Below are 12,331 nucleotides of genomic sequence, written 5' to 3'. Positions count from 1 at the left end.
TTTACCCAGAGTTGCACAGCCAGCAACCACGCCATGGTTGCTGGGCCATCCCACCCCCTGTTTTGTGGACAGAAGCACCCCCTTCCCCCTCCACCAAGCCCATGTGGGGTGCAGAGTGTGGGCCTTGGGATCAGACCTCCCCCTCTGTGTAATCCTCATCTGTGAAACCGCTGGTGAAGATGCTGCCAGGACTCCGAATCTCACCTATGGCCTGGCCACATCGGTTATGCACGCCCCCCGCCCCCGCCTCCCACCCACAGAATTTCCCAAGTCTGAGTCATCCCCTGCTCCAGCTGAGCCTGTGCCTGGAGGTATGGGGGAGGGGCGTGCCAGGATCTGAGCAGAGGCTGAGGCTGGGCTGCTTCAGGAACTGCAGACCCCCAGGGTGAGCCAGTCTGTCTCGCCTCTATGGACCAGACCCTGGGATGTGGGATCAGACCTGAGTGACCATCTGGACCAACAGCGACCTCACATGGACACTTCACTGATGGAAGTCCAACGCAAGGAAAGGGCTGGCCCCTCTATTTGTCCTGGACCATGTGGGCTTGGCTAGGATGAGGGTGGGGCCAAACTCACAGGCCTGCCCCGACTAACTGCTCTCCACACCCACCCAACACTCAGGGTGGGACAGAAATGAAATTTCTGGGTGGGAAAACTGAGGCTGTTGGCAGGGTCCGCTGGGTCCACATCTCTCGACGACTCCTGCCCCTTATCGGGGACTCCTGCCCCTTACCGGGGACTCCTGCCCCCGCCAGCCCTCCTGTGTTGCGTAGCTGCTCTTACAACTAAAATTAGAGGCTGTGAATGCAGGTTCCAGATGAGTCGTCTTGCCAACAACCACTGGCCTTTGCATTCTCTTCCAGTCCACGGATACACGTTCATGGCAGCTGCCAGGGACATCTGTGCTCCGTGGTGTGACCCGGATGAAGGTGGGAGAGGAGCAGGGCTGAGAGTGACTCTGCGGTACATGAACAGCAAGTGGACACCCTTATGCCCAAACAAAGAGAAGAAAGGTCTGAGCGGGGGTCCCAGGTCCCAGCTCTCTCAGCCCCTTGCCCAGTGCTCCCGCAGGGCAGGCTGTGAGCTTTGAGATGGGATCAGTGTTGTTGTGTTAGTTGCTTCAGTACTGTACGACTCTTTGCGGCCCCATGGACTCTAGCCGGCTAGGCTCCTCTGTCTGTGGAACTCTCCAGGCAAGAATATTGAAGTGGGTTTCCATTTCCTCCTCCAGGGGATCTTCCTGACCCAGGGATCAGACCCAGATGTCCCACGTTGCAGGCAGACTCTTTATCATTTGAGCCGCCAGGGATGACTGAGCCCATTGCAGGCTTCGCCACTCATTAGCAGAGTTAGATTTTTGCAGGCATCTTTCACCTCTTAGCTTAGTTTCCTTAACCGTGTGAGGGTGAGTGAAGTGAAGTGGCTTGGTTGTGTGACCTCATGCACTGCAGCCTACCAGGCTCATCCGTCCATGGGATTTTCCAGGCAAGAGCGCTGGAGTGGGGTGCCATTGCCTTCTCCATTGACAAGCTATTTACATTTAGTAAATTCCCTTAGAAATACACCCCAGAAAGCCTTCCTCTTCCTCTCTAAAGGTAACGGTAGTGCAACAAAATCAGTAACAATTTTAGAAAGATGAAACAGATAACTTCAGTAATTCGCAAGTTAATATATGCCCGAAATCAAGGAAACAAGTCATGTTTATCCTAAGGATAATAAACTTATTGTTTGGAAAATAATATCATAAACACATAACCTCTGGATATGCTTTATTATGCCACAAATTTCCAGGAAATATAAGATATATTTCTGAATGGGACTAATACTTTCACAAATACTAACACTTTATTGACAACAGTCAAGTATTTTAAGATAGTGTACATTTAAGTAACCTTTTAAAAATCTCGATGCTTTCTATAAAATTTAAAGGGACCTGTAGCAGATCCTACTTTGCTTTTCAATATTCGGTGTCAAACCTGTATGTGATATAAATGCACATTTTAAGGACGGAAGGGAAGACAGCACGTGACCTGCTCTGCCAAAGTGGTCAGGCTCCGTCCTGCATCCGTACTACGTGCCACCATGTAAGAGTTCATTATTGGAGACGCGCCTGGAAAACTGAAATAAAGGGGAAATTGTAACACGGCTGGGTCTTTAAAAGCATTAGCACCTGCTATAAATTTAAAGAGGGAGATGAGATATTTCTTTACTTCCCAATGGATTAAACAGAAAATTCAAAATACTTCTCTTATTTGGAGAATGAGTACACAAATATATTTTAAGGCCGGATACTGACACCATTTTCACAATATCCAGACTACGGATGGGAAACAAGGCAATGCTGATATTTCTGCCACACATCCAAGGGTAAAGAAAGGGAGATGAGGACTTCACAGCCTAAGCCAGTGACTGAGCCTGGCATGCCACGTTGACAAGAGGGCGGCAAACCACTACTCCCACGCTGGGAATATTCTCCAAAAGGAGGCCCTTATGCAGTAAGTCTACAACTATATCAACTTTGGTAATCTATCATTGAACTTTTGGGTAAATATATATCCTTGGACATATGAGAAGTTTTCCAGAGCCAAAGTCCATTATTAAATAAACTAAAGCGTGAAATAATGCTGATACCTAAAATTCTGTTCATTTCAGTGATTCCAATGGAAGTTATGGGAGGCAAGAGGCAGGAGGAGCTGTTTCCAAACCGAAATGATGATCCGAATCACCACGTCTTGAGCTTATTCTACCCAAGGTCTCAAACCTACCAGGAAGTGGTAACCCAGGAACTCCTTTTAAGCAATCCCGCTGTGTGAGGGGAGGCAGTTTTTGTTTTGCGGGGTTTTTGTTGGCCACACTGCAAGGCTTGCAGAGTATTAGTTCCTCAAGCAGGGATTGAACCCTTGCACCCTGCAGAGATGGCACATAGTGTTAACCTATGTTAACACTTTGTGGGAATTCCTGACGCTAAGCTGTTTTATGGGCTTCCCTGGTGGCTCAGACGGTAAGGAATCTGCCTGCCAAGGAGGGAAACCTGCGTTTGATCCCTGGATCAGGAAGATCCCCTGGAGAAGGGAATGGCTACCCACTCCAGTGTTCTTGCCTGGAGAATGCTATGGTCAGAGGAGCCTGGTGGGTTACATTCCATGGGGTTGCAAAGAGTCAGACACAATGGAGGGAATAACACTTTCATGCTGTTTTTCCCCACCAAGCTTCTGACATCAATTATGTTGACAACTTTTCCAACACCACTTCAACAACTCTCAGAAGCACCAGCTGGGTGTCCAACATTGCGTTCAGTTCTGACGCTTGTTACCCAGAGTTAACACGGTCTCCATGGGTGAAGGGCTCACTCCACAAGACTGGCCCCACTCCAGATGCCACTGGCACATCGGGTCCCCGGAGTCCCACCACTCCCCGTTATGACTTGCTAGAACTGCTCCCGGAACAAGAATCTGACTGCCAGTCAAAGCATTTAGGAATGACCAGGTCAAAGCTCTGTCTGGTAGTCTGGGGCCAAGTAAGGTACATGGCGAACAGTAGTGTTACCCAGAAATAGCAAGTGTCCACTCCCTGCTGAACTTCATGTCCTAAATATCATGGTATCCTGATCAAATGTGGGCTGTTTTGGCAGTCGCTGTACCGAAAGACTCGGAGAAGGCAATGGCACCCCACTCCAGTACTCGTGCCTGGAAAATCCCATGGACGGAGGAGCCTGGTGGGCTGCAGTCCATGGGGTCGCTGAGGGTTGGACACGCCTGAGTGACTTCACTTTCACTTTCACTTTCATGCATTGGAGAAGAAATGTCAACCCACTCCAGTGTTCTTGCCTGGAGAATCCCAGGGACGGGGGAGCCTCGTTGGCTGCCATCGATGGGGTCGCACAGGGTCGGACACGACTGAAGCGACTTAGCAGCAGCTGCAGCAGTACCCAAAGACTGAGGAACACTTTGTGGTATTAAGAAACACCTGTTGCTATTAAGCTGGTTAGTTCACTGGCCTGACTCTAAGGCATGAAACCTGTTACTCTTTACTTTGGCAGCTAGGTGAGAGTGGGCCAGTAGAGTTGCCAATAGTTTTATCTTGATAAAAGCATTGACTAAGGTTTCAACTTTCAGCCATATTAAATAGATTTAAAACCTTTAGATCTTTTTCACACACACATATATAAAAAGTCCAACTCAGCTCACTTTGCCAGGGACTTCCCTGCTTTGGGCACTTGAAAGTCCTACATCCTGGGAAAACTTTTGGTCCCAGACCCACTGGGATATGGGTCAAACCCATGCCACTTGCAAATGTCGGGGTAGGTCTGCCTGGCCTATAAATCTTCAGGAGGAACAGTCCTAGGATTGTTCATCTTATTGGGCAGGAAACAGCCTCACCGCTGGCTAGGAGACAAGTGAGAAAGTCACAGAGGAGAGACCAGCTCAGAAAGGAAAGAAACACTCAGCCATCCTCACTGTTGATGGTTCTGTATTCACAAACTCGCCTAGAACTCACTGGAGCATATTTATAAATCCAGATTAATGCAAACAGCTCTGTTTTGGGCCATTCATGGGTATCTGCAGAGCGGCCAAAACGTTCAAGTTGCCCCATACCTGCCGTTCCCAGCTGTGGCCGAACTGCTGTGCCTGCCTGTCTCAGTCCCTGCTATAAACAAGGGTCCTTTCTGTCATCGGTTTACTTCTTTGTTTCACATTGTGGTGCCCTTTGCTGGCGATTTTCCAGCTTAAAATGGTCCCCAGGCATAGAGCTGAGGGCCCCCTGGTACAGCCAAGCTCAAGAAGGCTGTGCCGGCCTCACTGTGGAGACGATGGCGTGTCAGTGAGCTTAGGAACGGCACCAGTGGCAGTTCCACATCCGTGAGTCATGTGTGCGTCACATGAGGCGTCTTTACACAGAAGCGCCCATCACACAAGGCTGCGTTTTTTCTAAGTATTTACTGATTCATCTTGCAGCCCCTGGTCTTCAATGCAGCATCAAAGGGATCTTAGGTGCAGTGTGCGAACGCTTAGTTGAGGCACGTGAGGCACGTTGAGGCACTTGAACTCTCAGTTGTATTAACAGCCTGTGGGATTTAGTTCCCTGAGGAGGGATCAAACCTCAGCGCCCTGCATGGGGAGGGCAGCGTCTTAGCCACGGGATCATCAGGAAGACCTTCTTTTTTATTCCAATCCTGGTAAAATATGCAGAATGTAAAATTTCCAATTTTAACCAATTTTAAGATCCAATCAGTCAATCCTAAAGGAAATCAGTCCTGAATATTCATTGGACGGACTGATGTTGAAGCTGAAACTCCAATACTTTGGCCACCTGAGGCAAAGAACTGACTCATTGGAAAAGACCCTGATGGTAGGAAAGACTGAAGGCAAGCAGAGAAGGGGATGACAGAGGATGAGATGGTTGGATGGCATCACCGACTCAATGGACATGGGTTTGAGAAAACTCCGGGACTCGGTGATCGACAGGGAGGCCTGGCATGCTGCAGTCCATGGGGTCACAAAGAGTCGGGCCCGACTCAGTGATTGGACTGAACAGCACTGAAGTGTATTTGACTTTCTCTGGTTCTAAGTTGGAAGCAAGACAAAAACTGGGGAAGCTGTCGGTGATCAGGGCTTCCCTGGTGGCTCAGACGGCAAAGACTCTGCCCACAGATCCTGGTCTTGTGAGGATGGCTGTCACCGGGTTATTGTTTGGCTTCCTGGACCGGTTGCTAGAGATAGTGATCTGACCGCCTACAAGTCTGACTCCCCTTGTGGCGGGTGTCCGGGGCCAGTTACTTCAGATGCTGGGTTGGTTTCCTTGGCTGGTTGCTACATATGTCAGAATTCTCTTTTGATGCGTGGTCTGGCTATTGTATGTTCCTATATTTAGTCTCCAGTGGGGGAAGGCAGACAGAAACTTTGCTTATGCAAGACACGGAACCAGCCTAAATATCCATCAACAGATGAATGCATACACATGTGGTGTATATATATGCAATGGAATATCACTCAGCCATTAGAAAAGAGTGAAACAATGCCATGTGCAGCAACACGGATGCACCTAGAGATTATCACACCAAGTGAAGACAAAGGAAGACAAATCCCACATGATCTGACTTATACACGGAATCGAAAATATGATGCAAATGAACTTGTATACAAAACAGAAACAGACTCCCAGACACAGAAGACAGACTTATGGTCACCAAAGAGGCGAGGGGGTGTGAGAGCGATAAATTAAGAGTTTGGGGTTCTTGCTGTTGTTGTTCAGGCACTAAGTTGCGTCTGACTCTTTGTGACCCCACAAATTATAGCCATAAATTATAAAAAGTAGCAAGGAGAGATAAGAAAGCCTTCCTCGGCGATCAATGCAAAGAAATAGAGGAAAACAATAGAATGGGAAAGACCAAAGGTTTCTTCAAGGAAATTAGAGATACCAAGGGAACATTTCATGCAAAGATGGGCTCAATAAAGGGCAGAAATGGTACGGACCTAACAGAAGCAGAAGATATTAAGAGAGGTGGCAAGAATACACAGAAGAACTGTACAAAAAAGATCTTCACAATCCAGATAACCATGATGGTGTGATCATTCACCTAGAGCCAGACATCCTGAAATGTGAAGTCAAGTGGGCCTTAGAAAGCATCACTATGAACAAAGCTAGTGGAGGTGATGAAATTCCAGTTGAGCTATGTCAAATCCTGAAAGATGATGCTGTGAAAGTGCTGCACTCAATATACCAGCAAATTTGGAAAACTCAGCAGTGGCCACAGGACTGGAAAAGGTCAGTTTTCATTCCAATCCCTAAGAAAGGCAATGCCAAAGAATGCTTAAACTACCGCACAATTGCACTCATCTGACACGCTAGTTAAGTAATGCTCAAAATTCTCCAAGCCAGACTTCAGCAATATGTGAACCGTGAACTTCCTGATGTTCAAGCTGGTTTTAGAAAAGGCAGAGGAACCAGAGATCAAATTGCCAACATCCACTGGATCATCGAAAAAGCAAGAGAGTTCCAGAAAAACATTTATTTCTGCTTTATTGACTACGCCAAAGCCTTTGACTGTGTGGATCACAACAAACTGTGGAAAATTCTGAAAGAGATGGGAATACCAGACCACCTGACCTGCCTCTTGAGAAACCTACATGCAGGTCAGGAAGCGACAGTTAGAACTGGACATGGAACAACAGACTGGTTCCAAATAGGAAAAGGAGTACGTCAAGGCTGTATATTGTCATCCTGCTTATTTAACTTATATGCAGAGTACATCATGAGAAATGCTGGGCTAGAGGAAGCACAGGCTAGAATCAAGATTGCCGGGAGAAATATCAATAACCTCAGATATGCAGATGACACGACCCTTATGGCAGAAAGTGAAGAAGAACTAAAGAGCCTCTTGATGAAAGTGAAAGAAGAGAGTGGAAACGTTGGCTTAAAGCTCAACATTCAGAAAACGAAGATCATGGCATCCGGTCTCATCACTTCATGGCAAATAGGTGAGGAAACAGTGGAAACAGTGGCTGCCTTTATTTTTCTGGGCTCCAAAATCACTGCAGATGGTGATTGCAGCCATGAAATTAAAAGATGCTTACTCCTTGGAAGGAAAGTTATGGCCAACCTAGACAGCATATTAAAAAGCACAGACATTACTTTGCCAACAGAGGTCCATCTAGTCAAGGCTATGGTTTTTCCACTGGTCATGTATGGATGTGAGAGCTGGACTATAAAGAAAGCTGAGCACTGAAAAATTGATGCTTTTGAACTGTGGTGTTGGAGAAGACTTTTGAGAGCCCCTTGGACTGCAAGGAAATCCAACCAGTCCATCCTAAAGGAGAACAGTCCTGGGTGTTCTTTGGAAGGACTGATGCTAAAGCTGAAACTCCAATACCTTGGCCACCTGATACAGGAGGGCGGTGTTAGGGCTCTCCCCTGAACCAGAGACTGGAGAGTCCTCAGTGAGCGAGGCCTCCCCAGGGGTGGCTGGATGCTTTCCGCAGAGCAGCATGTCCAGGCCCTGGGGAAGAGCTGGGTTCCCAGGGTGAAATCGGGGAGTCTGGGGTCCCAGAGGAAGGAGGGTCTGGGCCTCAGTGTTCAGGACAGAGCACGCGAAGGCCGCCTGGCCTGGCGTGGCCCATCTGGGGCAGCGGACCCGTGAACCTGCTTAGGGATCGGGTGGGGGGTCCCAGAAGAGATTAAAGGAGCTTGGCCATGAGGCAAGGAAAGCAGCACAGCGCGAAGGATGCAGAGACACGGGGAAGCAGTTGAACAATCACATTTGTTATGAATTATATCCTGATGAACGCAGAAATTTAATATAAAATGTAATTACAGGGAACGGCATCATGGTAACCACCGTCGGTAACCGGGCAAACAGTCTTTCAGTCTCCACTCTACACACACATTTTATTTCCTTAGCAAGACTGGGCTCATGCTTCTCAGCAGGCTCTGCTATCTGTTAACCAAACAGACGGTTGCTCCCTGGCATGAATCACACTGCACACCAATGATTCCTGATACTGGAGCATCCCCGCGTACCGAGCGGATCATCAATATTTGACAAGGTGGGAGAAACTTGAGAATGTTTTACACGCTGATGAGAAACCCGCAGTGCTGGAGAGGTGAGGGCCTGGGGGGCGGTGAGGATGTCGGGGGGTGGCCTGGGGTCAGCCAATGAGGAGGAGACAAGGCACCAGTGAGGCGGAACCCGGGATATTCCTAAGAAACAGTAATACACTTCCTCGTCTTAGTGCACGTTTGAAACGAATTAATAAAACACATGCTGATGGTAAGAAGATGGAATAATCACAGACAGTAAGAAAATAAGTCCCATGTAATCCTATCTTAACACATCTTTTTCCCTACGATGACGTCAGACCCAGTGCAGAGAATACTATCTAAATGGAAGTGTCTTGGTTATTTTAAAATGCTGCTAAGGTGGGGTTGCATGTGTTTAGATCCGGGCCATGGTTCTGGGAGAGAAAGCCACTGGGACCCCGAGCACCGGGCTCAGGGAAGGTGTGAGGGTGTCACCAGGAGTCCAGGTCAGCTCAGCAAGGGGACAGTGCTTTGACTTGGGGCCCAGGTGGCCAGAGAGCCCACCACTCAGCCTTCCTCACTCGGGAAGTGAGGGTTACCAGCACAGGAGACCTCAGAAACGTGAGGAGCCAGCCAGGAGCCCCCATGGGACACTTCCCTGCACTGCGAGCCGACCCTGTGTTTTCACAGGCAGCCCCTGCCTGCTGTCCTCACAGTGCGGTGCTCTGTCTGGCCCTGCTGGTTCTTCGGCTCCAGGACACCTACACGATGTGGGTGACAGCTGCGATTTTTCACGCCTACAAGTAGGATTTGAGCTGATTGTTCCTTTCCTTTTTGTTATCCTCAAATGCATAAATAAGCAAAACACACGCCACATTGCTCCTTGGGTCATATTACACGGGGCAGTGGGCCCATGTAATCTGTGCCTGCCAACAGATTACCACCCTGGAGAGACGGTGCATGCCTGCCTCCTGCTCGTCTCCATTAGAGCTCTGGCGGGGGGAGGGGGAGGCAGGTGCCAGGGTGAGTGTCTTATGCGCTGGATTTTTATTTTCAAGGCTTCTTCTCTGAATATTTTATTGATTCTCATAATAGATAATTCAACAGATTTTAAGAATCCTTTATGTTCAATATCAGTTCAGTTCAGTTCAGTCCAGTCGCTCAGTCGTGTCTGACTCTTTGTGACCACGTGAACCGCTGCACGCCAGGCCTCTCTGTCCATTACCAACTCCCAGAGTCCACCCAAACCCATGTCCATTGAGTCAGTGATGCCATCCAACCATCTCATCCTCTGTCATCCACTTCTCCTGCCCTCAATTGTTCCCAGCATCAGGGTGTTTTCAAATCAGCTCTTCACATCAGGTGGCCAAAGTATTGGAGTTTCAGCTTCAACATCAGTCCTTCCAATGAAAATTCAGGACTCATCTCCTTGCAGTCCAAGGGACTCTCAAGAGTCTTCTCCCACACCACAGTTCAAAACCATCAATTCTTCTGCGCTCAGCTTTCCTTACATTCCAACTCTCACATCCACACATGACCACTGGAAAAACCATAGCCTTGACTAGACGAACCTTTGTTGGCAAAGTAATGTCTCTACTTTTTAATACCCTGTCTAGGTTGGTCATAACTTTCCTTCCCAGGAGTAAGCAAGTTTTGATTTCATGGCTGCAATCACCATCTGCAGTGATTTGGGAGCCCAGAAAAATAAAGGCAGTGACTGTTTCTACTGTTTCCCCATCTATTTGCCATGAAGTGACGGGACCGGATGCCATTTTCTTCGTTTTTTGAATGTTGAGCTTTAAGCCAACCTTTCCACTCTCCTCTTTCACTTTCATCAAGAGGCTCTTTAGTTCTTCTTCACTTTCCGCCATAAGGGTGGTATCACCTGCATATCTGAGGTTATTGATATTTCTCCTGGCAATCTTGAGTCCTGCTTGTGCTTCATCGTGCCCAGGGTTTCTCATGATACACTCTGCATATAAGTTAAATAAGTAGGGTGACAACATACAGCCTTGACGAACTCCTTTTCCTATTTGGAACCAGTCTGTTGTTCCATGTCCAGTTCTAACTGTTGCTTCCTGACCTGCATACAGATTTCTCAAGAGGCAGGTCAGGTGGTCTGGTATTCCCATCTCTTTCAGAATTTTCCACAGTTCGTTGTGATCCACACAGTCAACGGCTTTGGCGTAGTCAAGAAAGCAGAAATAGATGTTTTTCTGAAACTGTCTTGCTTTTTTGATGATCCAGCGGATGTTGGCAATTTGATCTCTGGTTCCTCTGCCTTTTCTAAAACCAGCTTGAACATCAGGAAGTTCATGGTTCACATATTGCTGAAGCCTGGCTTGGAGAATTTTGAGCATTACTTTACTAGCATGTGAGATGACTGCAATTGTGCGGTAGTTTGAGCATTCTTTGGCATTGCCTTTCTTTGGGATTGGAATGAAAATTACCTTTTCCAGTCCTGTGGCCACTGCTGAGTTTTCCAAATTTGCTGGTATATCGAGTGCAGCACTTTCACAGCATCATCTTTCAGGATTTGAAATAGCTCCACTGGAATTCCATCACCTCCACAAGCTTTTTTCTTAGCGATGCTTCCTAAGGCCCACTTGACTTCACATTCCAGGATGTCTGGCTCTAGGTGAATGATCACACCATCGTGATTTATCTGGGTCATGAAGATCTTTTTTGTACAGTTCTTCTGTGTATTCTTGCCACCTCTCTTAATATCTTCTGCTTCTGTTAGGTCCATACCATTTCTGTCCTTTATCGAGTCCATCTTTGCATGAAATATTCCCTTGGTATCTCTGATTTTCTTGAAGAGATCTCGTCTTTCCTATTCTGTTGTTTTCCTCTATTTCTTTGCATGTTCGCTGAGGAAGGCTTTCTTATCTGTCCTTGCTATTCTTTGGAACTCTGTATTCAAATGGCTATATCTTTCCTTTTCTCCTCTGCTTTTCACTTCCCTTCTTTTCACAGCTATTTATAAGGTCTCCTCAGACAGCCATTTTGCTTTTTTGTATTTTTCTTGGGGATGGTCTTGATCCCTGTCTCCTGCACAATGTCATGAACCTCCATCCATAGTTCATCAGGCACTCTATCAGATCTAGGCCCTTAAATCTATTTCTCACTTCCACTGTATAATCATAAGGGACTGATTTAGGTCATACCTGAATGGTCTAGTCGTCTTCTCCACTTTCTTCCATTTCAGTCTGAATTTGGCAATAAGGAGTTCAAGATCTGAGCCACAGTCAGCTCCTGGTCTTGCTTTCGCTGACTGTATAGAGCTTCTCCATCTTTGGCGGCAAAGAATAGAATCAATCTGATTTCGCTGTTGACCATCTGGTGATGTCTATGTGTAGAGTCTTCTCTTGTGTTGTTGGAAGAGGGTGTTTGCTATGACCAGTGCGTTCTCTTGGCAAAACTCTATTAGCCTTTGGCCTGCTTCATTCTGGACTCCAAGGCCAAATTTGCCTGTTACTCCAGGTGTTTCTTGACTTCCTACTTTTGCATTCCAGTCCCCTATAAGGAAAAGGACATCTGTTTTGGGTGTTAGTTCTAAAAGGTCTTGTAAGTCTTCATAGAACCGTTCAACTTCAGCTTCTTCAGCGTTACTGGTTGGGGCATAGACTTGGATTCCTGTGATATTGAATGGTTTGCCTTGGAAAGGAACAGAGATCATTCTGTCGTTTCTGAGATTGCATCCAAGTACTGCATTTTGGACTCTTTTGTTGACCATGATGGCCACTCCATTTCTTCTGAGGGATTCCTGCCCACAGGAGTAGATATAATGGTCACCGGAGTTAAATTCACCCAT

General features: G+C 47.2%; 1 protein-coding gene across 1 annotated transcript in view; it reads right to left on the bottom strand.

Moving 5' to 3' along the window:
• Positions 1-1,752: 1,752 nt before the first annotated feature.
• Positions 1,753-12,331, bottom strand: part of LOC147373223 (1-acylglycerol-3-phosphate O-acyltransferase PNPLA3-like) — a 34,829-nt gene continuing 24,250 nt past the window's right edge. The window contains exon 10 of the transcript XR_015164624.1: positions 1,753-2,118. The gene's annotated coding sequence lies outside the window, so the exon portion shown is untranslated. The remainder of the gene's footprint in view (positions 2,119-12,331) is intronic.

The sequence above is a fragment of the Bos grunniens genome, chromosome 5, assembly GCF_055505025.1.
Source record: "Bos grunniens cultivar Pamir isolate PY7600 chromosome 5, Bosgru_T2T1.0, whole genome shotgun sequence".
NCBI lineage: Eukaryota > Metazoa > Chordata > Mammalia > Artiodactyla > Bovidae > Bos > Bos grunniens.
The sequence above is the reverse complement of the archived record's forward strand: the minus strand, read 5'-3'. Positions and strand labels throughout refer to the sequence as shown.